The 26,033-nt window shown below is 34.0% G+C and overlaps 1 long non-coding RNA gene across 1 annotated transcript in view; it reads left to right on the top strand.

Moving 5' to 3' along the window:
• LOC309863284 overlaps positions 1 to 22,802 on the top strand; it is a 45,637-nt gene extending 22,835 nt beyond the window's left edge. The window contains exons 2-3 of the long non-coding RNA XR_014310968.1: positions 2,684 to 2,738; positions 22,684 to 22,802. This is a non-coding gene — a long non-coding RNA (uncharacterized lncRNA). The remainder of the gene's footprint in view (positions 1 to 2,683; positions 2,739 to 22,683) is intronic.
• The last annotated feature ends 3,231 nt before the right edge of the window (positions 22,803 to 26,033 follow it).

The following is a 26,033-nucleotide window of genomic DNA, read 5'->3' on the forward strand; positions in this document are numbered from 1 at the left end:
GCATCTCTCCCTAGATTACACAAGGTCCTTAAAGAAAAATCACTGTGTGCACAGCAAAGAAAAGCATCATTAAAACAAAAAGGCAACCTACCAGTTAGGAGAAGATATTTGCAAATGATATATCTGTAAGGGGTTAACATGTACAATGTATAAAGAAACATACAACTCGGCACCAAAAATTCCAATTAAAAATGGGTAGATGACATGAATAGATATTTTTCCAAAGACATCCGGATGGCCAACAGACGTATATATGAAAAGATGCTCAGCATCACTCATCATCAAAGAAATACAAATCAAAATCAGGGTGTGATATAACCTCATACCTGTTGTAATGTCTAGTATCAAAAAGATAAGAAATAACAAGTTTTGGTGAGAATGGGGAAAAGAGAAGTATACTTGTGCACTGTTGGTAGGGATATAAAATGGTGCAATCAACTGTGGAAAAAAGAATGGAGCTTCTTCAAAAACTTAAAAATAGAAATAATATATATGATTCAATAATTTCACCAGGTTGTGTTTACCCACTCCAAAAAAAACTAAAAACCCTAAGTCAATAAGATACACGCACCCCTAGATTTACTACAGTATTATTCACAATAACCAAAATATGAAAGTAGCCCAAGTTTGATTGATAGATGCATAAATTAAAAACATGTGATATGTATAATATATATACTTATAAATACCTAAAATGAAATATTACTCAGCTCTAAAAAGTATGAAAGCTTGTCATTTGTGACAACATGAATGCACCTAGAGTATAGAGTGCTAAGTAAAATAATACAGAGAGAAAAAAACAAAAAACAAAAAAAAAAACAAACTTTTGAATCCACATCAATGTGGAATCTAAAAACAGAACAAATAAACAAACAAATGAAAACAGAAATAAACTCACAAATATGGAGAAGAAACTGGGGTTTACCAGAGGGGAGGGCTTCGATGGGTGAAATAGGCAAAGAGGATGAAGAAGCACAAACTTACAGCTGTAAAATAAATAAGTCACAGAAATGAAAAGTATAGCATAGGGAATGTAGTCAGTAACAGTAATGTTGTATGTTTACAGGTGGTTACTACACTTGTGGTGAGCAGTGAGTAATGTATAGAATTGTTGAATCAGTATGCTGTACACCTGAAACTAATATGACATTGAATGTCAATTATACTTCAGTAATAATATTAAAAAACATCACTGTGAAACCTAAGAAAGATTACCTTGTGTTGAAGGCATGGAATGGAAGTAGCAGTGGCTTTAGTAAAGGCAGAGAATCTGCCCAGATCCATTTCCCCAATCTCTTATACTAAACAAGCAAACAAAACCCTTACATGTCTAGGAGAGGGCAGCAAACATTGCTGCCTTTACACACTGATGAAAACCTATTGCAATGAGGAAAGGAAAGAGAAAAAAAAAAGTCTCCACTAGGACAGAGCAAGTATATGTGCTTAGATCATAACTAGCATTGGAGAAAGAGAAAAATTTCTAGGAATTCCCTTTAAGAACACAGTTACTGTGTCAGATAGATGCTGAATCAGAATACCAGAGCACTTCCTACAGTCATCACAAAGCTCATAAAGTAAAAAGTAACTTGGAATAATGCCGAGAGGCATATGAGAGACCTTTTTTTGAGGCACAGCACAAAGGGTGTCATAAAAGCAGAGGGTAGAGCAAAGAGTGAGAAAACAGTGGTAAACCGGTTTCCACTTTTAACTCACTTCACCTTATAGGAATTTGAACCCTATGAAATGCTGTGAACAAAAACAAATCCAAACCACACTTACCTGTTCACAGGATCAACTCAACTCCCACTTTAAATGTCTAGCAGAAGGAAAGGTTTACCTATTTCAGGATATAGAAACAACTTATATCAGGTTTTATTATACTAAATGACATGTCTGATTTTCAACAAAAATAATTATAAAGCATAAAAAATATCAAGAAAAGTATCAAAACTATGTCAAAAGACATAGAAGAACAGAACCAAACTCAGATAAAATACATATACTGAGGCTATCAGAAAGTGAATTTTAAAATAATGCAATTAACTTACTAAAAGCTCTAATCAGGTAGACAGAAATGCATCACCAGATCAGTAAATCTAGTAAAAGATGAAAACTATAAGAAAGAATAAAATGGAAATGAAAGAAATTAAAAATATAGTAACAGGAAAGAAAAATTATTTTTAAGGGTTCATCAAAAGACTTGACATAACCAGGAAATAACCAGTGAACCTGAAGACAGGTCAATAAAATCATAGAAAAGAAAGTTAGATGAGAAAAAATTGGCAAAAAAAGCAAAATCCATAAAATTACTAGAATCTAAGAGCTAGGGGAAAATATCAAATTGTATTAAACATATAATTGAAATTTCAAAAAGGTAGAGAAAAATAACTGGTGAGGAGAAAATTTTAATGAAAAATAACCAATAATTTTTGAAATTAGTAATAGACAACAAACCACAGACCCAAGAAGTTCACAGACTAGAATACACACACACACACACACACACACATACACACATCTTATTCAAACCACTATTGTTTATATGCTTATTAAAATATACTTTTAAAAAACTGCTAAAAACAGTTACATGTAGTATGTTACAAAAAGGGCCATATATCCTATATCCACAACTCCCCTTTAAGTAATATACCTTTAAAGAAGTATTTTATTCATCCCTTTACAGATTCATCAAATTTCAGAATTCAGAGACAGCAGAGGTAAATTTATCCATTTCAGAGGTAAGAAAATTGAAGTCCAGAGTAAGAACTGACTTGCTTAAATTGAAAATAGATTGATATCCTTTGACTAATTTGTAGTTAAACTACAGTTATTGTTCAAATTATTAGAAATAGACAAGGACAACATATGTGTGTGTGTGTGTGTGTGTGTGTGTGTGTGTGTGTGTGTGTGTGTGTGTAATGTATGTATATAGTTTGGTAGCAACAGAAAACACAGTTTGAAATAGTTTAGAAACAGAATGTAATGCAACATTAAATTTTACGTTTTGGAAAAGTGAAAATTTAGAAGAGTATAAAAATTGTTTTTGAAATACTAAAAAAAGAGAGTATAAATTATATACTGTAGAAGACAGTTGACGAAAGAACCAGAATTCATCCCTTACTTAACTTTGGTCACTTCCTTTTATCTAGCTGTTACTTTTACTTTGCTGTATTTATATAATTTCAACATAGTTCCATTTTAGAGCTGTTGGGAAGGTTTAAATATAAATTTGGGCCAATGTACTAGTCAGAATTCTCCAGAGAAACAGAACCAGTATGATATATTCAGTCCCTCAAGGTACTGTACAATGCCAACCCACACTGAAGAGAGCAATTCACATTACTCAATCTACTGAATCAAATGTTGACCTCATCCAGAAACATCACCTCACAGACACACCTAGAAAAAATGTTTAAGAAAATATTTGGGCACCCAGTGTCCTGACCAAGTTGACACATGAAACTGCCAGTACAAGTCCACCCCCATGTCAATCTGATACCCATACAAATGTATTTAAGACATATGTAATCTCGAAAGACAATAATGCAGTCATAATTCTGTCTCATGTGATACAACTATCCTGTGTAAAATTGACAATGCACTAAAGTCTTCCTTGGGAGGTAAAATGTTTGAATATATTATGAAGTAAAATTAACAATACTGAAATACCGTAATATAAACTCAATACATGTTACGGTGCATGATAAGAGAATAATAGAGGAAATAAAAAAAATTTCTCACACATATATATTCATAGCAGAATAAGGAGGAAATATTCATGACAATTTTAGTCTTCATGTCACTGGTCACATAGTTGTGGTGGCTATTTATAACTACCTAATTGCACTACTCGTTCTTTATTCCCTTTGCCTTCAGCAAGTACCTCAGCTGGTTATGGATCTTTACCTAACAGGGTAAACCAAACCTTTATTCTTGAAGGACCTATATCATTAATAGCCCAGAATTATTGTAGTTCTCCATTAGCTGTAATCACAAGGCTTGGTAATACTAAAAGGTATCCTAAGGAATCTCTTATATTCCAGACTATTATTCCTTCCTTCTATTGTGCATTGGTAGTCCAATTTCCCCTGATAGACAGTATCAATCATCCCAACCAGCATAGTAATTCCTTTCTTTGCCTGTTCAGTCAGAAGCATGAGGAGCCCAAAGTGAATGGGGGTCAGTTTTAACTATGGGTTCAAGGAAGTACTTGTTGGTCTTCTGACAAAAGTATTCCTTTCTCCTTTCTCTGGAAATAAGACCATGAGTCCAGCAGAGCATAAAGTCATGAGGACAGAAAGAAAAAAAAAATCTTGCTAATGGGGAATTAGTAGTAATAGTGAATGGTCCCACTCCAAATTCTGCTCTTTGATTCCTGGACTCATGAATCTTGGCTATGGAAGAAAGAATTTGGTATATTGGATACTAATTCAGAACACATAGGACCTTCTCAAGAACTTTGCTCTAGCTCTGCAAGCTATTGGCACCAATCTGAGGCTGTAATTGAGTCATCAAAAGCCATTCCACTGTTTTATCTAACCAGTCATTTCAAGGAGTGGCTGGGTGGCTCAGATAGTTAAACATCATCTTTGGCTCAGGTCATGATCTGGGGCTCCTGGGATAGAGCCCCACATTGGGCTTCTGACTCAGTGAAGAGGCTGCTTTTCCCTCTCCCGCTGCCTCTCCCCCTGCTCATTCTCTCTCTCTCTCTCTGTATCTCTCTCTCAAATGAATAAATAAAATGATAAAAAACAAAAACAAAAGCAAACAAACAAAACAGCAGTTTCAGACTGGTGGAGGACATGGTAAGCCAGTGAATTTCGTGAACATGGGTCCATTGTTGTAGTTCTTTTGGTGAAATAAATTCTTTGATCAGATTCAATGCTGTGTAGAATACCATGATAATGGAAAAGGCATTCTGTTAAATCCACATGGCAGTTTTAGTGGAAGCAAGCCATGTAGGGAAGTCAAATCCACATCTAGACAAATTCTATTCCAGGAAAAAAAAAAAAAAATGCTACCCCTTCCATGCTAGGAGTGGTCTAATTTAATAAACCTGCCTCCAGGCTGTTTATCCTGGGCAATGATGCCATATATGTGTTAGTGTCTGCTTCTGGCTGATTGAGCATTCAGCTTTGACTGCAGCCAGATCAGCCTTGGTGAGTGGAAGTCCATACTGTGGAACCTGTGTATAACTTACACCCTTGACACTATAGCTATTTTGTTCATGAGCCCTTGAATGATATTTGGTAAAGAAGCTGACCAGTATCCATCCAACAGTTGGATCCATTTAGTTTTTATCTGTTCCTCTGCTGAGGTGAATCTTTGATAAACATTTACCTCAGACCCAAATGTGTTCATTTTTGCCCATCCAGAGAGGAATATATACATATCTCTTCTCCAAATTTCCTTATCACCAATTGTTCAACCATGTTCCTTTCAAGTCACTGACCATTCAACCAAAGCATTAATCACAGTCCATGAGTCAAGCACTAAATTAGTCTGATCTGGTATCCACAAGTTTTAGTTGTCTTCATAATTTGTCTTGCTTTCTTTACTTAGAAGCATTGTTTCTGGGGCACCTGGGTGACTCAGAGGGTTAAGCCTCTCCCTTCAGCTCAGGTCATGATCTCAGGGTCTTAGGGTCAAGCCCTGCATCAAGATCTCTGCTCAGTGGGGAGCCCACTTCCCCCTCTCTCTCTGCCTGCCTGCTGGTGATCTCTCACTCTCTCTCTGTCAAATAAATAAATAAATAAATAAATAAATAAAATAAGTATTGTTTCTTCAGAGTTCTTAGTCTGTTCTAATTTTTGTTTCTTTTACTTTCTTTTCTAAAATGTTTTATTTATTTATTTGAGAGAAAGAGAAAGAACTTGAACAGGGGGAGGGGCAGAGGGACAGGGAGGAGCAGAACCCCTGATGACCAGGGAGCCTGATCCAGAGCTGGATCCCAGAACACTAAGTTCATGACCTAAGCCTAAAGCAGATGCTTAACCACTGAGCTACCCAAGTGCCCCTGTTTCTTTTACTTTCTAAATATGGTTTCAAGAATTCATTTAAATAATTTTCATATTACCACTTAATGATAGCATTTATTATAACCTATATTACCAAATGATATTAATAGGATGATTATAAAGGAATTTTCTTTGAAGTTGATACTATTTAAACATTGAAAATGACAATGTAAGCTTAGAATTTGAAACTATTTATACTAAGATTTTGCTTTGTTATGCAAGTGTGTTCCTAAGACATAAAGTATTTCTAAATGTGTTTTTATCATTGAAGTACTAAAACTCAGCTTATGGGGAATATGAGGGAAAAAAGGAGGAAGAAAAAATGAGGAAGGAAGAGGAGAAAGAGAGTTTGCTGATAGGAAGAAAAATTGTCTTTATTCAGTATTATTTTATTGCAAAGCCCCTTTAACTTAAGGCTCTGCATATCCAAGTGGGATAAATGAGCAAGAAAATTTATCAAACAGTTTCACTAGAAATACTGTCTTTTTAAAGTTACTACTTGGCATACTATTTTTGTAAATATTATAGTAAGTTATGCTTTATATAATGAGGTGAACAAATAATTACCAGAAAGTTAATTCATACTTTGGGAGTATTTTTTAAAACTTCAGTATTAAAAAAAGAAAGAAAAAGTTTTAAGATAAATAAAAAATTCAGTAAACATGGATATAATTATTTATTTTCCTAAAACAGGGAAATGAATATTAGTTTTTTCTATCTTTCCTGTTCATGGGATATTAAACTTTTTATTTTTTTTTAAAGATTTTTATTTATTCAACACACAGAGAGAGAAATCACAAGTAGGCAGAGAGGTAGGCAGAGAGAGAAAGGAGGAAACACGCTCCCCGCTGAGCAGAGAGCCCGATACGGGACTCAATCCCAGGATCCTGGGATCATGACCTGAGCCAAAGGCAGAGGCTTAACCCACTGAGCCACCCAGGCGTCCCAAAATTAAACATTTGAATTTGATAAAAGTGTATATTGTATAAATTATATTGATATGTGTTCTGAGGTACTGCTGCACCACACACCTAATGGATAAGAAAAAAAGTAATTTTATGAGTAGTCACCATGCATAGCATTTTATTTCCTGGTGACTGTAATTCAGAACTGCCATTAGCAAATATAGAACTACTGTATTTAAATATAGGTAAAATAATTGTGAAAACACTAGTTGATTTGCTGTATTGATCATAAAGATTAATTGTTCAAAAATAGTAATTTGGTCAAAAGTGACACTTCAAAAACACAGGTTTCAAGTTTTTTATAATTTTTACCTTGAGAGATGATTTTGTAAATTTCATGCAACCTTAAGTATTTCTCATTTTTTTATCAACTTTTTTTTTTTTTTTGTAAACTCTGGGGATGGAGGTGCTTTCAAAGTTTATACATGTTCTTTCTTAGGAATAGGTTCAATTATCTACAACTAAACATGTTGCTGAGATTACATATACCTTCAATTCTCTATACCTTCAATTCTTAAAAGGCAAAAATTGTTTTAAATTGAAGCACTAATGAAATGGGGTGCTAGAAATTATACTTAAAACAGCACTCAAAAAGCCCCATAATTATAGTATAAAAATGCATAGAAAATGTTAAAAACATGTTTAAATACATAATGTAAAAATAATTAATGGAATATAAATTTTATCTTAAAATAAAAATACATAAGAAAATGTAAATTGCTTCTTAAATAGTTCTAAAATATCTTAAATGACACTGGAAACATTAATATAAATATATTAATATAAATATAAATGTTAAGAACAGCTTCTTAACATTTTTTATCAATTAGTTTAGTTTTAGACAATTCTCTGAAACAAAAACAAAATATAAAAATATACTTGAAATAGTAGAGGAAATATAATTCACAAAAATTAAATAAAGTCATCCAGAAAGGAGATAAAATGCTTAACCATTGAAAAAACATCTCCAATGGGGATAAAATAAATAATATGTGAAAACCATTAGTAATTAAAAATATGTTTATAATTTAAATCAATTTTTTTATTTGTCAGATAGAGAGGGAGAGCGCACAAGCTGGGGGAACAGCAGGCAGGAGAAGCAGGCTTCCTGCTGAGCAAGGAGCCTGATGCCCACTCAATGTCAGGACCCTGGGAGGCAAAGGCAGACACTTAATGACTGAGCTACCAAGGCATCCCTAAATCAATATTTTCTGACCTTGTATCAACTAGACCCCAATGAGCATAATTATCTTTGCTACTTCTTTGGAAATATCAGGGAGATACACACATACACACACACACACACACACACACACAAATAAATGGGATACATTTAAATGTCCATAAGATAACTTGTCAACTTGTATTGTGAACATAAAACAAACAAACAAATAAAAGCTCCCTTTTTTAGGAGTTATATTATACATTTAAAGACATCTTGATCTGATAAAACTAATTAAATAAAATTAATTCCTTGAAAATGCGTCATATCTTCTGATTTCAGTGATTGAGCCCCTCTCATATTGATTTTGCAATTGTTTTGTCTGATAGCTGGTGTATTAGCAGATATTCCCATTATATATCTGTGTATTTTATTCTTAGAGTTTTGAGTTGCTGACAGCACATAATAGAACCTGTTCAAAATAAACAAATGACACACTTTCAAAGTATCCTTATTTATAAAAAAATGTTATAAATTATTCTATTTTATAGAAATTGACATATTTGTTCATATTAGACCATTTTAGGGGGAAAATGGTTTCCTTTTAAATATTAAAATTATTTTACAATATCGCTATTTAAATGAAACTCAAATAATAGCAGTTTATCAATAAGACATTCTCTTCAGAAAAAAAAATTTGAAATACAGATATGAACTTCCCGTATTATGTAACAATAATCCAATTTCGTACCACTCCTCAAATTCATTCCAATTTGTCCACTCAGTGTACATGACATACAGAAAGACTGAGTTCCTGTGTGTGTGTGTACATGTGTGTGTGTTTCTCCCTTTTTATTTACTCTGCTAAATATTTTATTTATTCTGCCAAAATAACAATAATAATTAGTATAAGAAAGCTTAAAGGATATAAGAATGTACTTAATCAGTGAGCCTTGGCATCATCTTCCCACTTGAAAAATAGAGAATGTTTTTACTTCCTAGGAGTCCAGCTACCCTCCCCTTTCCCTTCAAATTTTGCTCATTATAACTCTGGAGATAAGAAAACTCTTTCCTTTCTTCTGATATTGTATAGCAAGTTTGGATATTCTGATAAAGAATACTCATATACATACACAGTAATTACAACCTTGAGCTGATGGCTGCTATAAGCTTGTTTATATCAAAGTCAACATGGTGTGTATTTATGGTTGTGCTATATATATTCCATTATATATATATATATATATATATATAAATTTCCTCCCATGATATATATATATATATACATATATATATATATATATATATATATATATATATGTATATATATATATATAATGGAATACTGCTTAGCCATAAATAAGAATGAAATCTTGCCATTTGCAACAACATAGATAGACATAAAGGGCACAACTCTAAGTGAAATAAGGTAGACAAAAAAGAAAATACCATATGACTTTATTCAAATTGAATCAAATTTCACCAAGATTTCATATGTGGAATTCAAAAAAAAAACAAAACAAATGAATGAAGATAAAAGAGACAAACTGAAAACAAACAAACAAACAAAAACAGAATCTTAAATACAGAGAACAAATTAGTGGTTGCCAAAAGGGAGGTGGGTGGTGGAATCGGTGAAGAAGATTAAGAGTATACTTATAATGGTGAGCACTGAGTTATATATAGATTATTAAATCACTGTATTGTACACCTGAAGTTAATACAATGTTGAAGATTAAGTATACTTGAATTTAAAAAATATTCAATCACTGTGGGAAATGTTCCTATAATTTTGAAGTTAAGCAAGTATTAGAAGCACAAGCAAGTTGCATGAGCAGATGTTGTAACCCCCCAGTTCATTCCTGCTACACAATCAATCACTTCTTAATCTGTACATATAGCCTCCAAGGCACTTCACTATGATACATTTATTCAAAATGTGCAAATGAAACTTAGGATGTGAATGTTTGAAATTTATGAGCTTCTTTGTCAGTAACAAGAGTACTTCACCCTCTATCTAAACTGCTTGTTTTCATTTGCCTAAATTTCCTCCCATACTATGCATGGGATTGCTCTTCAGAAGCTACTCCCACCACTTTTCATTGCTTCTAAAGTAGACAGAGTCCTGCATCCCCAAGGAGTCAAATGCAAAATTTGGCCTGTAGAAAGTTGCATACACACTAAAAGAATTTCAAGATAGTGGTAATTTACATAGCAAAACCTAGAGAACTCTGCACTGAAGGCCTCTACAAGTTGGATCAGGGTGGAATAGAAATGTTGGATTGGGAAAAGCTTATTTGCTATGTGTCTATGGTACAGTAACAGAGATTCCATATTTAATGTATCAACTTAAGCAAGTTGAAAGTGTCCCTTTTGGTTTCCTTGTTTGGTTGACTGAAAGCAGACACAAAGATAGATGTCACCAGATGAAAATTAAATAATAAATTACAAAAATATTTTTTTTTTATGTTGTAAAGTTAGATAGCTACAGATATAGATAGAAGGATCAGCGTGAGGCAGGAATCCATCAAAATTCTAGAGGAGAACATAGGCAATAACCTCTTTGACATCTGCCACAGAAACTTCTTTCAAGACACGTCTCCAAAGGCAAAGGAAACAAAAGTGAAAATGAACTTTTGGGACTTTATCAAGATCAAAAGTTTCTGCACAGCAAAGGAAATGGTCAAAAAACAAAGAGGAAACCCACAGAATGGGAGAAGATATTTGCAAATGACACTAGAGACAAAGGGCTGATATCCAAGATCTATAAAGAACTCCTCAAACTCAACACACACAAAAATAGATAATCACATCAAAAAAGGGGGGGGGCAGAATACATGAACAGACACCTCACCAAAGAAGACATACAAATGGTTAACAGACACATAAAAAAATGTTCATCATCATTAGCCATCAGGGATATTCAAATCAAAACCATATTGAGATACCACCTTACACCAGTTAGAATGGCCAACATTAAGAAGACAGTAAACAACATGTGTTGCAGAGGATGTGGAGAAAGGGGAATCCTCTTACATTGTTGGTGGGAATGTAAGTTGGTGCAGCCATTTTGGAAAACAGCGTGGAGATTCCTTAAGAATTAAAAATAGAGCTTCCCTATGACCCTGCAATTGCCCTACTGGGTAGTTACCCTGAAGATACAGATGTAGTAAACAGTACTGTACCCCAATGTTCATTGACCACAATAGCCAAACTGTGGAAAGAACCAAGATGCCTTTCAACAGATGAATGGATAAAGAAGAAAGGGTCCATATATACAATGGAATATTATGCCTCCATCAGAAAGGATGAATATCCAACTTTTGTATCAACAGAGGAGACTGGAGGAGATTATGCTGAGTGAAATAAGTCAAGCAGAGAGAATCAACTGTCATATGGTTTCACCTACTTGTGGAGCATAAAGAATGACATAGAGGACATTGGGAGATGCAGTGGAGAAGTGAGTTGGGGAAAATTGGAAGGGGAGATGAACCATGACAGACTGTGGACTCTGAGAAACAAACAGAGTTTTGGAGGGGAGAGGGGTGAGAGGTTGGGAGGGCCTGGTGGTGAGTATTAAGGAGGGCATGTATTGCATGGAGCACAGGGTGTGGTACATAAACAATGAATCTTGGAACACTGAAAAAAATAAAATTAAATTAAAAAAAAAAGAAGGATCAGCGTCGATTTCTTATGTAAGAGGTGCTCGCATATACTTTTACTATGGGCATCCCCAAACCAGTAATGTGTGAAAAATACCTTAGTAAAGGAAGCTCTAACATCCTTGAGAGCTCTGTGAGATTGTCTTCATGACAAAATGATTGTGGTAATTGTGTCATTAAACTAGGGTTCCTGAATTCAATGGAAGCAGGATCCTGGGATGTATGACAGTGACAAAGTTAGCCTAGTTACATAATTGACAAATATTCAGTCATGATAAGAATGTTTTTACCGTCAGAGACCTTTGTCATTGACCTTTATATCATATTATCTATAGAAATGAAATATATGGGCCTTCTACTAAAATCTTACTTGATTTTCGTAAGCAGAAAAGCTCTTTAATTTTTGAACAGAATTTTTAGTTTTTAACGATAATAGAGTTGCTCTTCAAAGTACTCCTAGATATGAGACAGTTCACAAATTCAGAGGCTTATGAATAAAATAGGAGTCCCCTTTTGCTTCTGAAAATATTCTGTTATTCAGCCAAAAATTTCTTTCTCTTAGTCTTTTATAAAGGGACTTAGAGTCACTTACCAAGGTATATTAGAAATCAATAAGGCAAAATAACCCAAAAGGGCAGACATTGTAGATTGGCAGTAGCTCTGAAATGATACCAATTCTAGATAATCAAAATGCCATGATAGTTAACCAGTCATAATAAGAGCATATAGTGGCAAAGAGATTAAAAGATCTTTGTTTTGATTCTCTCAATCTATTAGAACAATATGTCATTCCTCAGGATATTGCAGAGATGAATGATCTGAAAGATTTAAGGGGTGGTCATGACTATCATAATCCTATTTAACTTGTCTCTTTGGTTGATATAGAAAAAGGACTGATCTTGAAAAATGGCTATGAATTATTGTAATCTATTTATGGTGTGACTCTAGTTACAGCTACAGTTCCCAATATAAATATAGCATGGACCCTCACAGCTATATTATTCAACTATGGGACAGTAAGTGATTTCTCTCTATATGAGTTGTACTGGAAGCCATTTCCTTTTACCTGGCAAATAGCAGTATGTCTCCCCAGTCAATTCTCCTGATCCCTCCCTTACAAAGATTTTCAGATTCCCATCATCTGAACATTTCACAGAACATCACACTGGCATTTCATGTAAAACTAGTCTTGTCTGTAATACTGATGACATTAAGCTAATTGATCCTGATGAGTAAAACCTTGCAAGTAGATGCCTTGTCAAGATACATATGAACCAGAAAATAGAAGATAAATGCTGGAAAATTCAGAAGACAGTTACCTTAGTGAAACCTCTGGGAATCTAGTGGTCTAGAACATAATGAGACAAGACAAGCTACTGCATAAACTTGGTAAAGTTTTTTGGATATTGAAGGCCAAAAGATGGCCCATTTGAGTGTACTACTCTGACCCATTTATCAAATAGGCCACAATACTTCCATTTGTGAATGCAGCCTGCAGCAAGATCAGGTCTACAGGGATCTCTTAAGGAAATATTACACATAGACCTTATGTCCACATTCAACCAGATTTATTCAAATTGTCTGTGTGAAATAGGAATTTTTCTATGGAGCCTCTGGAAAATCTTAATACAAATATTATACTGCTGACCTCTAAGGTTTAGAATAAAAAAAACATGCATTCTTCTTTAATTAATTGTTTGATTTTTAGCAACAACCTCTGACCTGCTCTTAGGCCATGGTAGAAACTGAATGCTTAACCATGAATATCTTGGACTCATGGGGAATTCCTAATGATCTGTTGACTTAGAAGGTGGAAATAATAATTGTGTCTGGTATATGCATATTAAAATAAAATCAGCAGGGCCAAAATTTCAAATGAATTTATTGTATTTAATGGGCTTAAATCACTGTTGATGATTAAAATAAGAATCTTTTGTTATTCATAACAAGTCCTTTTTATGAGTTAATGTTAACAAGGTGACTCTTAGAAAGCCCCTCTGGGTGGGTGTTGGTTTTAAGGGCAACAAACAGAGATTAGAGAGCTGGAACTTTTAGTCCCACCTACTCCCCTCATCCCTGGGAAGAGAAAAGGGACTGGAGATTGACTTCTGTCACAAATGCCAGTGAGTGATATGAGGAATCTGAGAGGTGTGGCTGGGGACGGGAATTGTGAAGGGAGGGGAAAAATGAAAGATGGGACCTGGGAGGGAGAAAAACCATAAGAGACTCTTAATCTCAGGAAACAAACTGAGGGTTGCTGGAGGGAGCAGGTGGGAGGGAGTGATGGGGCGGCGGGGTGATAGACATGGGGAGGGTATGTGCTATGGTGAGTGCTGTGAATTGTGTTAAGACTGATGATTCACAGACCTGTACCCCTGAAGCAAATGATACAATATATGTTCATTTAAAAATTAAAAGAAAATGTCAGCTAGTTAATCAATCATGCCTACATGATGAAGTCTTCATAAAAACCCAGACAGCTCAGAAAGCTCTTGGGTTTGATGAACATGTGGAGGTGCTCTGTGCTCCTCTCCACACATCTTACTCTATGCATATATTTTACATCAGTCTGTTCCTGAGTTTTATCCGTTTATAATGAACTAGTAATTTAGTAAGTAAATTATTTTCCTGAGCTCTCTGGGCTGCTCTAGCAAATTAACGGTACCTGGAGGGAGGGCTGTGGGAACCTTTGATTTATAGCCAGCAGTCAGAAGCACAGGGAACAACTTGGACTTGGGATTGGTGTGTGAACCTGGAAAAGAGAACAGTCTTGTGGGACTGAGCCCATAATTTATGGATTCTGAGGCTAACTCAAGGTGTCAGAACTGAAGCAGATTGTAGTAGAACTGTGACCTGGTGTCACAGATTTGCTTTGTGTGGGGAAAAGCAGACACATTTGTGACCAGAAGTGAAGTATATAGTAAAGCAGACACATGAGAGTGTTTTTCTTATAGGACATGACTGTGTCATGTGTCCCAGCTGTCAGTTATGTGGACCAGCTGATTTCCAACTAGTGAAGTAAACAGATCAAAGGTAGCACTTCCATCTCCCTGATCCTCTGCACTCTCTGCCTTCCCTTGCCTCCCATTAAAAGCAGCATATCCTGCCAATAACAAGGTCTGAAAAAATCCCAGGTATCTGTACTGCCCTGAAGGTAGCCCATGACATAAGCAATTATACCACACTGTAGTACATAAAAAAATTTACTGGTTTAATGAAGGGGATTTTGGAATTGTTTTAGAATAGTCAGGTGTAGTTTCTCTTAGTCAAAACCTCTTCCACATGCAGGTGGAACCTGGTCTTCTGAGGGCAAAATAACATTGGCACATTGTTTTATTCTATTTTCATTCTCAGTTTATCCTGAGTAACTTTAGTTTCCTCACTTAATCTTAATCTGTTCTGAGGCAGTAATTTTCATTGTATTTTTCTTCAGTAAACTGTGCCTCAGGCCACAGTCATGATTTATCTCCCAAGCTGAACTGTATTCTAAACTATTTATTTAAAATTGCTCTATCCGATAACAAATATTTACCTCCACTAAATACTTTTTTTTTTCATTTACTTCAGTCTTTAAGTTCCTCAAAATGTTTTTAGATTATCATTTGCTTCTTGACTTTATTTTTCTAGCTAAATTCATATCATGACTGGCCATTCGGGTCACATGTATCTTCAATTCTCTTTTTGTTCTGTTCTCTGCTGCTTTCATTTAAACATACTCCCAAAATGGATCTTTCTTATCAAAAGCTTTTTCCCCCTCCTAAGCTTTGCTGGAGAGAACTACATAACTCTGCCAGGTGGGGCAGATTTATGATTTCCAATTTCAGTTGGGTCTTCAAAATTGCCTGGCAATTCCATTACTTGTTCACTCAAATGACTGTTGGTTTGATGGCCCTGACCTGTGTAATGGTGTGAGCAAGCTCTCCCCTTTAGTGTCCTGTACTTATTTCTGGTGTCTCAGAGGAGCTCTTCACACACACACCTATTTGTGAATTTATGAACTGCAGTCCTCAAGCTGTGTTACTCTGGTATTGCTGTCTTACTTCAGCTTCTACTTTCCCTCACTTGCTTCCCTGGGTGCTTATAGACATTTTACTGCAGCTACTTGCCATCCTGAAATGTTATCAGGAAAGCCACTTCTCAAAGTTCTGGGGACTTTTCATCCTTGAAGGGTCAGAATGATACGGAGTTGTCACTGGAGAAGGGCTTCTTGACAAGCTGTTGTCAGAGACAGTTAGCTAAACACCCTGCATTTAGGCTCATCTTGTCTTCCTTTTGAAGCTCAGAGACTGTGGAGCCCTCATTCCTTATTCTAAGCTGCTCAAATGTTATTTATGGTGAGTCAAAGGAAACATACACATTACCACTTTTATCCCCCTTTTGGTCAAAGTCTGTCTTTAATCCAAATCTCTTCTCTATCACTAGGTCTAAAATAAAATTTCTTGTGTTTTACTGAAGGGAAACCATATATAGCCTATGTAAGGAAGTATTAATAGAGACATACTATCTAATTCACACTAGCAGAAATTGCACATGTTCTTTGTTATACTTGTCTCTTTTACTTTCCCTTAATTTATTTTTATAAATGTAGAGCATTCTATTTAAACCTTCCTATTTTTTTGGATGCCCATACCTATTCTGCTAACTATAAGCTGAAATTATTGCTTTAACTTCAGAGGAAAAAAAATAATTTCCCTCTTCATTCATTTTTTTAGCAAACATTACATCATTTATTCAGCATAAAGTGAACCAGTCATGTTAAAAAATAGTTTAAGGCCGATCTTCTATATCCAAGAGATATACAGTGATAGAGCATGTAATAATAAACTAATTTAAATAAAATATTAAAATTACTGTAATAAAAGTCTTTGTAGTATATTGCAAAGTTACACAAAGGGAGGGAAAAATCTTGTTTGTAAGGTAAAGCCCCCCAAAAAAAGGATCCTCTGAAGAAATGATATTAACAGGATTTGTATATATAAGGAGTGGCTATCTGTCCTGCTACATAAGATTATTATAGTCATCAAAATTAGTAATACATGTAGAATTATTTTATCATGTGTGAAATAATAAATACATAGTTTCAACATATGAATATGTGTATGTGAGTTTCTGTGATACCACAATAAGAAAACTTATTCTCGGTCTCCTTTCTACTGGGGGAAAAAATATGTGTCCATCTGTTCTTACTACAATGCCATGGACTTTCCTGTAATCTGTGACTATCTCTTCTTCAAATTTGCTATATACCCATTTTCACATTCTGCCCGAGGTCTCACATACTTACTCTTCTTTACATTTTAATAATTTACTTATAAATATTTACAGAACAATCACTTATATGCAAAATGCTATGTTATAAATTATGGTTGGGAAGGCTGAAGGGGATTATATTAATGATTCAGGTTTGCTCTTGGCCCTTAGACTGTTTATGGAGTACGATAAGGATCAGCCTCCGTTTTCAGAAATGGAGCATGAGTGTTTATAGGTTCTTATATTTTTTTCTTTTAAACACCAATACAAAATTTTAAAGTCATATCTTGGTCAAAAAGTAATTTTTTTAATTCTATCTGGAATGCATATTTAACTTAACGTAAAAGCCTTAAAACCCATTACAATGTTATAATCTATTAACTATTTTATCGAGGTATGATTGATAAGCTATACAAATTTCATGTATAAAAATCAATGAGTTTGACAATGAGTAAGGAACAATAAAATCATGACTATCTAGAGGAGGAAAAATAATTCTCCCTCTACCTTTCTGAGTTTTTAGTGGAAACTTATGAAGTAAAAGATTAACAAGAGAAAAACAAACAGCAGTTTATTATCATGTATGACTCATGTATATTGGGAGATACTCAGAGAAAAATTAGTAACTTCCACGAAGGGGCATAAAAATCAGGATTCAATACCATTTTAATAGGGAAAGGAGGTTGGGTTGATGTCTTAGGGAAGAGTAAATGATTTCTAGGGAAGATGAATGAACTCTGAGAAGGACAGATGGGAGGTAACATGATTTGTGGTAGTTTGTCTGAGCAGTGCTGTCAATGTCTAGTCTCCTCTCATGTGATAAGGGCTAATTTTCCCTGGTTGATGGAATTCCCAAGGAAGGGATTTATAAGAATTGGGTTTCTTTCGGAGAATCTGTCATTAGGCAGATAAGCAGGGTTCAGAGAACATGTTTTCCTGCCTTTGCTGTTTTTCAAGTGTCACGGCTCAAAAGAGTCAATATACTAAAGTGGCGTGCTCTGGTGTGGCATGTTCTGAACTCATACAGTCGTCATTCAGCGTGACATATTCTGCTATCCTTGGTCAACCATCAAGTCCGTAAACATATTCATCACATCGAAAAGTTTCCTCCTGCCCCCTTTTTATTATTATCATTATTTTTGTGTGTGTGGTAAGACATTTAAAACATCATTTTCTAGAAAAAAGACATTTAAAACCTGCTTAGCCAATGTTAATTATCCGACAAAGTATTGTTAGCTATAGACACTATGTCCTATGGTAGATCTCAAGAACTTTGTTTTGTGTAACTAAAACTTTGTAGTCTTTGACCATCATCTCCTGATTCCCCTTTGCTGGAGCCCCCTGGAAACCAACATTTTACTTTGCTTCTGTGAATCTGTGAGTTTTAGATTTCACATACAAGTAAGATATTGCAGTATTTGTCTTTCTGGTCTAGATATTTCACCTACTATAATGATGTTCCTTCTTTTTTAAGGTTGAATACTATTCCACTGTACATATCTACCAAATATTTTTTATCTATTTATCTGTCAACAGATATTTATTTATTTATTTATTTATTTATTTATTTATTTATTTTCTGTATCCTGGCTATTGTGAATCATGCTGCAGTGAGCATGAGAGTGTGCGTATCTTTTTGAAATCTGGTTACAATTCTTTTGAATAAATACTCAGAAGTGGAATTGCTGGAAAATATGATAGTTCTATTTGTTATTTTTTAAGGACCTTCTGTACTATTTTCCAAGATGGCTGCACCAATTTACATTTCCACCAATATACCCAAGTTGTTTTTGCTCTACATCCTCACCCACACTTCTTAACTTTTGGCTTTTTAGTAATAGCCTTCTAGCAAGTCTGAGGTGATATCTCATTGTGGTTTTGATTTGCATTGCTCTAGTTATTAGTAATGGTGAGCATATTTTCATATAGCTATTGGTCATTTGTATGCCTTCTTCGAAGATATCCAAATGTCCATTTATTTTTATATTTTTATTATTGAATTATAGGAATTCCTTATTTATTTTCAATATTGGCCCTTTATTATATATATAAATTGTAAATATTTTCTCCTACTTTATAGGCTGTTTTCTCATTTTGTTGATTGTTTCTTTTGCTATATAGTCTTTTTAGTTTGGAGCAGTCCCAGCTGTTTATTTTTGTGCTTTTAGTGTCATAAAGTTCATTGCCAAGACCAATGTCAAGAAGCTTTTCCTTATTTTTTCATCTAGAAGTTTTATGATTTAAAGTTTTACATTTAAGGGGCGCCTGGGTGGCTCAGTGGGTTAAGCCACTGCCTTCGGCTCAGGTCATGATCTCAGGGTCCTGGGATCAAAGAGTCCCGTATCGGGCTCTCTGCTCAGCAGGGAGCCTGCTTCCCTCTCTCTCTCTCTGCCTGCCTCTCCATCTACTTGTGATTTCTCTCTGTCAAATAAATAAATAAAATCTTTAAAAAAAAAAAGTTTTACATTTAAATATTTAATCTATTTTAAGTTGATTTCTATATAAGGTATAAGATAAGGGCTAGATTTCAGTCTTTTGCAAGTGGTTTTCCAGTTTTCTTAATATATTTATTGAAGAGTCTATCCTTTCCCCATTTTGTATTCTTGGCACTTTCGTCAAATATCATTTGACCACATATGTATGGGTTTATGTTGGGGCTCATTATTTTGTCCCATTTGTTTACATGTTCATTTCTTTCTTTTCTTTTCTTTTTTTTTTTTTTGATCTGTTCTTTTTTATGTCAGTACTATACTTTTTTGATTACTATAGCTTTGTAAAACAACTTGAAACCAGAAAACATGAAGCTCCAGATTTTTTTATTCTTGCATAAGATTGTTTCAGCTGTTCAGAGCCTTTTGTGGTTCCATATAAATTTTAGGATGGTTTGCTACCTTTGTGAAAAATGCCATTGGAATTTTGATAGGGATTGCACTGACTCTGTAGATTTCTCTAGGTAGAATGGATATTTTGATACTACTAATGCTTTCAATCTATGAACACAAAATATTTTTCCTCTCATTTGTGCTTTGTTCAATTTTTTTTTTCTTTAAATAATGCTTTACACTTTCCAGTGTTGAGATATTTCACCTACTTGGTTACACTTATTCTTAACTGTTATATCTTTTTGATGATATAAAAAATGATTTTTTCTTTCCTTCTCAGAATGTTCATTGTTAGTGTATATGAATTTAACCAATACTTGAATGTTAAGTGCATCATGAAGGTTTACCGAAATTAAAAATATGGAAGGAAAGAAATATTTGAGTTGCATTTGGTAAGAAATTTTGATTTTTTCAAAATGATGAAAAATTTCCAGTGACTCTACTGAGGCTTTAGCTTTTATCTTTTTCTCCCTATCCTCTTGCGAAACCCAAATGGCTAACCAGTGGTTATTCATTCACTTTTTCAACAAATATTCATTACTCATTATAGGGTAAATTAACAGCCCAGCCTTAATTATCTTGCATCCAATTTTGTGATTAACACAACCTCAGTTTTTCCGTACCCTTTCCAATTTCCAGTAGTGAACAATTTTCAAAATAGAACAAAGCCAAAATTTATTGACCTTCTTCAATCTATCCTATAAAATGTTTAGGTTCCTTCTTACACAGAGTCATTTTTGTGAGATGTTCTCACATCGTAGAGGTGTAATAAAGGTTTCAGTTAATGACTCTAATTTTAGGACAGTTTCTCCTATTAATTAATTTGAATTTGAAAAGATAATTACACTTGATCTTAGCCAAAAGGCCGAGAAGCAATGGATTTGAAGAGATAATTAAAAAGCTTATTTTTCTTTTTAATTTCCTAAGAAATAATACTGAAAAACAATATATTAAAAATACACTGAAAATTGCTATTTTAATCAAGTTGACACTATTAAGTTGGGTCAATATTTTATCTGATTAAAAACAGTGATGCTGTATCTGATTTTATTTGTCATTAAATATGTTTCTTTAAAAAAAAGATTTTAGAATACATGTTTATAAAAAAATTAAAAATTAAAAAAAATAAATATACTCATTGTTTAAACATTGTTTAAACAATGAGTGATGAGACTCCTTAAAAAAAAAAAAAGATTTTATTTATTTATTTGGGAGAGAGATTGAGAATGAGAGAGAGGGAGCATGAGAGGAGAGAAGTAAGAGGGAGAAGCAGACTCCCTGCAGAGCAAGTAGCCTGATAGGGGGCTAGATACCAGGACTCCAGGATCATGACCTGAGCCGAAGGCAGTCGCTTAACCAACTGACTCACCCAGGTGCTCATCATTAAATATGTTTCCTAAGATTTTTTTTTATTAATTTTTTATTTTTTATAAACATATATTTTTATGTTTCATTAAGAATTTATGTATGTCTTTCTCATTCTGTAAAACAAAGCATAATGTTAATTCTATTTCTCCAAATAATGCTCATGAGCAAATCAACATCGTCCTTACTAAATAAATAATGTAATGCTTTTGTGATATACTTATGATTTTGTATAGAAGTGTGTGTTATTATACAGTCAGGCACACATGCATACACTCATGCATACTTTTTTTTTAAGATTTTATTTATTTATTCAACACAGAGAGAGAGAGGTCACAAGTAGGCAGAGAGGCAGGCAGAGAGAGAGGAGGAAACAGGCTCCTCGCTGTGCAGAAAGCCCGACAGGGGGCTCGATCCCAGGACCCTGAGATCATGACCTGAGCCGAAGGCAGAGGCTTTAACCCACTGAGCCACCCAGTCGCCCCCACTCATGCATACTTTTATCCAACTTGGCAAATAAATATAGCAGTAGGAATTCTGTATTTATAGCAATTTCCTCCTTTATTTTAATTGTCATAATTTTCTGTACCAATGAGACAAGCCAATACTAAATTAGTCTCAGTATGTTATTTCTAAGCCTGTTAGGATTCAAGAATGTAAAGCCATAATATGTTTCTTAAAAAAGTCTGCCTTCTGGACATCAGGAGTTTTGGGTTCAGGTAAAATAACGCTGATTTTGTAACTATAGCCTGTGTGTGTGTGTGTGTGTGTGTGTGTGTATGAATCTATGTTAAAATATCTTTTAAATTAAATGTCAAGTTCCACTTAGCACTGGAAACACAGTCTATGCTTGTTTGAGGAGTGGTTGTCAGCTTGTGTTGTGCCCTGTCAAATTGCCAGCTACCGTGTTATGATTACTTTAGGCCAAAGGATCACAGAACTCCATATCAAATGTGGTTCAATAAAAGTGGGAGAAATACGAGTCAACCTATTAATTTTCGGGAATTAGATTTCAGCTTTTAATTATTTAAGGATATTTTAGTCACTTTCTCTGTGGATGAATCAATAAGTCAGAAATCCCTTCCAGAGTCAGGCATTAAAAGAGAAGCTGAAATCTATCAGAGAAGTAATTGCAATGAAAAATTGTGTTTTAGCCTTATGATGTAGTTATACTGGAAGTTTTTGTTCTGTTACTTGCAAATGAAATTTTTTATTTTTATATTTCTTTTTGTTTGGAAATGTTCTCATTGAATATCCATTGTGATAAATTTTATCTATTACCTATCATCTATCTATCTATTTATCTATTTGGCATCTATCTATGAACTTTTTCTAGCCAGAAAGGAATTGGTAACTAAGATTCATGGACTTTATTTTCAGATGACTGGGAGGGAGGATATATGATTCACTGACCAGAGCAGATCCTACAGGAATGTTGAGGGCCTCCAGTGGTGCCAGCAGTTGTATCCAGCAGCACTGTTGGTCCAGCTGCTCCAGGTTTGTCCTCTGTGACACTGCAACCTAACTGTTCCTTGAATTATAATATTGATTATTGTATTTAGAGCTTAATTTCACTTTGTTTCTGTTTTCCTAATTTCCCAAACTCTGTCAGCTTTATGAGCTAATCAGTTTTCCAACATTTTCCTGCTACTTGAGTTAGAGCTTATCTCTCTTGCTTGGAATAACAGAACCATACTTTTGAAGAAACTTTGCAGCTATGGTTTCAGGTGCAAGCTAACTTAAAATCATAAAATTTTTCTTCTAAAATAATTATGTCATTACAAAATGGGTACAATTTAGGTATCATTTTTCCCCTAGAGTCTATTTTGTTAGATATTCACATAACTCCAGTCACTTTTTTGTTGTGTTTCTTAAGAATTTTTATGGTATAACTTTTTCCATTCTTGATTTTCTTCATGTCTGTGTCCTTCTGTTTTAGATGTGTCTCTTGTAAACCACATACAGTTGTCAGCAAATGTAGATGGCACCCTAACCATAGATCCAAAATCATTCCCAGTACAAGGGGCAGTGCTATACATCATGACCCTCTTTATATTTGAAATCCAGTAGCAAGCCCTGGAGAGAAAATCATGTCAGCTGCCACCATCACAAACTGCTTTTCATTCGTAGCAATGCAAATGATTCCTGCAGCAACCTTTCTTAGTTATTTCAGACAGGCATAATTGTCTGCATTTTATTGTTGAGTACAGGTTAATAAGTTTCTCAAGGGGACACAGGAAGGAAAACAGGGATTTGAAACCAATAGCTTCTGCTTTTACTATATATATATATATATATATATATATATATATATATATATATATATAAAATATATATATATATATTTTAAGCATTATACCATTTCCACATATACATTCAGATTAAATTGACTGTGCAGCATCATACAGTCTCTTTTGGATCCAACACTTACTTTTTTCACACTTCTATCTTCATATATGGTTTGATACATGATTCAAATTAACACATTTGTCCTAGAAAGCAAATGTATAAATTTGGGGAGGAGGGAAGATAGAGGGGATATTTAAAAAATATGCTTCAAAAGAAAAACCACAGTATTGTTTACCCTAAAATGTGTGTGTGTGTGTGTGTGTGTGTGTGCATGCACACGTGTATATGTATTTATAGACTAATTTCCAGGCTTTGTTCTATAGCTTTTACAGACATTGATTCATTAAAATGCCATAGCAGTCATATGAACTAGTGATTTATATTATTCTTATTTTGCAGATGTGGGTACTGAGGTAGAGGGAGTTAAAGCATATTTTCCAGGGCTTTATAGATAAGGTTTTAACCTGAAGCTTTCTGTTTCAAAGTTTATATTCTTGATCACCACTCTAAAGGATTTTTATTTCATAGGGGCTTTTGAATAGAAAGTATTTTGAGAAGATATTATTTATTTCAGAAAATCTATTAATGATTGCGAGGAACAATATTTGTTATCAAAATTTCCTCATGAAAAAAGACCGCCTTATTGGGATATAACTATGTTTAAAAGACTAAAGATAACACAATATATATGAAATATAAAAATGTTTACTAGCATTTCTCATCTCAATGCACCTTATTTAAACTTATGGCTAACAGTAGTTTAACTCTCTTTTGCAATCGGTAAACTTGAGTCCTAGAAATAAAAATAATATTTTTTTCAACAAATATGCATGTACTGGGTATTTCCCATTCAACAAATCATTGTCTGAACTCTAAGGATTTAGCAGTGAGCAAACCAGTCAATAAAATCTGTAATCTAAGGGGATCACATACTAGAGTAGCTGGTAGATACTAGGATAGATAGTGAACAAATAAAGAAGAAAATATATATCATATATCAGATGGTTACTAGTATGTAGAAAAATAAGAAAAGTGAGCAGTGTAGACAGAACTAAGAGATGAAAGCGGAGCTGAAATTTTAAGTTGAGATGATCAGGAATGTTTCATAGAGAAGGCAATATTTGAAAATCAACAGGAAGAGGTAAGGGGGAAATGTCTGTTTGTTTGGAGGAAGAAATCCAGGCAGAGGAACTCATGAGACAACAGTCCTGATGTGATCTGGTGTTTTAACAGAGATTCAGGTTGATTGGAGAAAGTCAATTATCACATGGTTTCACTTACTTGTGGAGCATAAGGAATAACATGGAGGATATTAGGGGAAGGAAAAGAAAAGTCATTTGAAGTAAATCGGCAGGGAGACAAACCATGAGAGACTGTGTACTCTCAGAAACAAACTGAGGGGTTTAAAAGGAAGGAGAGTGGGTGGTGGATATTAAGGAGGGTACATATTGCATGGAGCACTGGGTGTGGTACATAAACAATGAACCTTGGAATACAGAAAAAAAAATAAAATAAATTTTAAAAAAATTAAGTGAAACCAAAAGAGAAAAAAAAAAATAAAGGTTGATTGGGCCCATATAGAACAAGTATATGCATCTCTGTTCTCAATCCAAGATTGGCAAATTGCAGCTCTACAGACTTAAAAGAAAACAATAAGTATTTTCATTTTCAATAAAGATCTACTTAAGACAAAGTTTCTTAATGGTTGCTATTTTTTTTCTATGATACATGAATTTACATATGTAAATTGAATTTGCTCACAAAAGCTAATTATTTTACTAAATACATATAAACACATTATTTTAAATTTTCCAGCCATTTGTTCTACACTTATTTGCAATAGCTTTAAATATAGCTATCTCATTCCATAAAATCTACTGCGTCTTACCATATGAAATATATTTAAAAATGTAGTTAACACAAGTAAATATAAATTTTGGAGCTATATTTTTAAAATAAGTATTTTAAATTGGATAAACATTTAGAATATGTTTTGAAATTATGTTTAATAAGGTAATTTCTGTATCCAATGTAATTTATATAGAAACTGTATAGAATCAGCTCTGTTACCTTACAAGGCTATACATATAAACTTGATCATCTTCAATAGAATTGGTGCTAATCTCTTAAATTTCTTTTAAATTATTTGAATGTTTTAGAGGTCTAAATACTATAGACCACACAGTTTTGCTTTAGATATTTTGAACACATGATTTATAAAGTTTTGTAGAGATGTTGGTGAAAGATATTTTTTTAATGAATGGTACTTAATGTTTCTCATTCTTACCTTGGAATGATATTTCTTATTCACAAGGAAAATAAGTTTCTTTGGCAAGAACTGGTTGGTTTTTCTGGGGTTTTTTAGGCTTTTATTTAGGTTG

This window comes from Mustela nivalis (genome assembly GCF_964662115.1).
Source record: "Mustela nivalis genome assembly, chromosome: 4".
Taxonomy (NCBI): Eukaryota; Metazoa; Chordata; class Mammalia; order Carnivora; family Mustelidae; genus Mustela; species Mustela nivalis.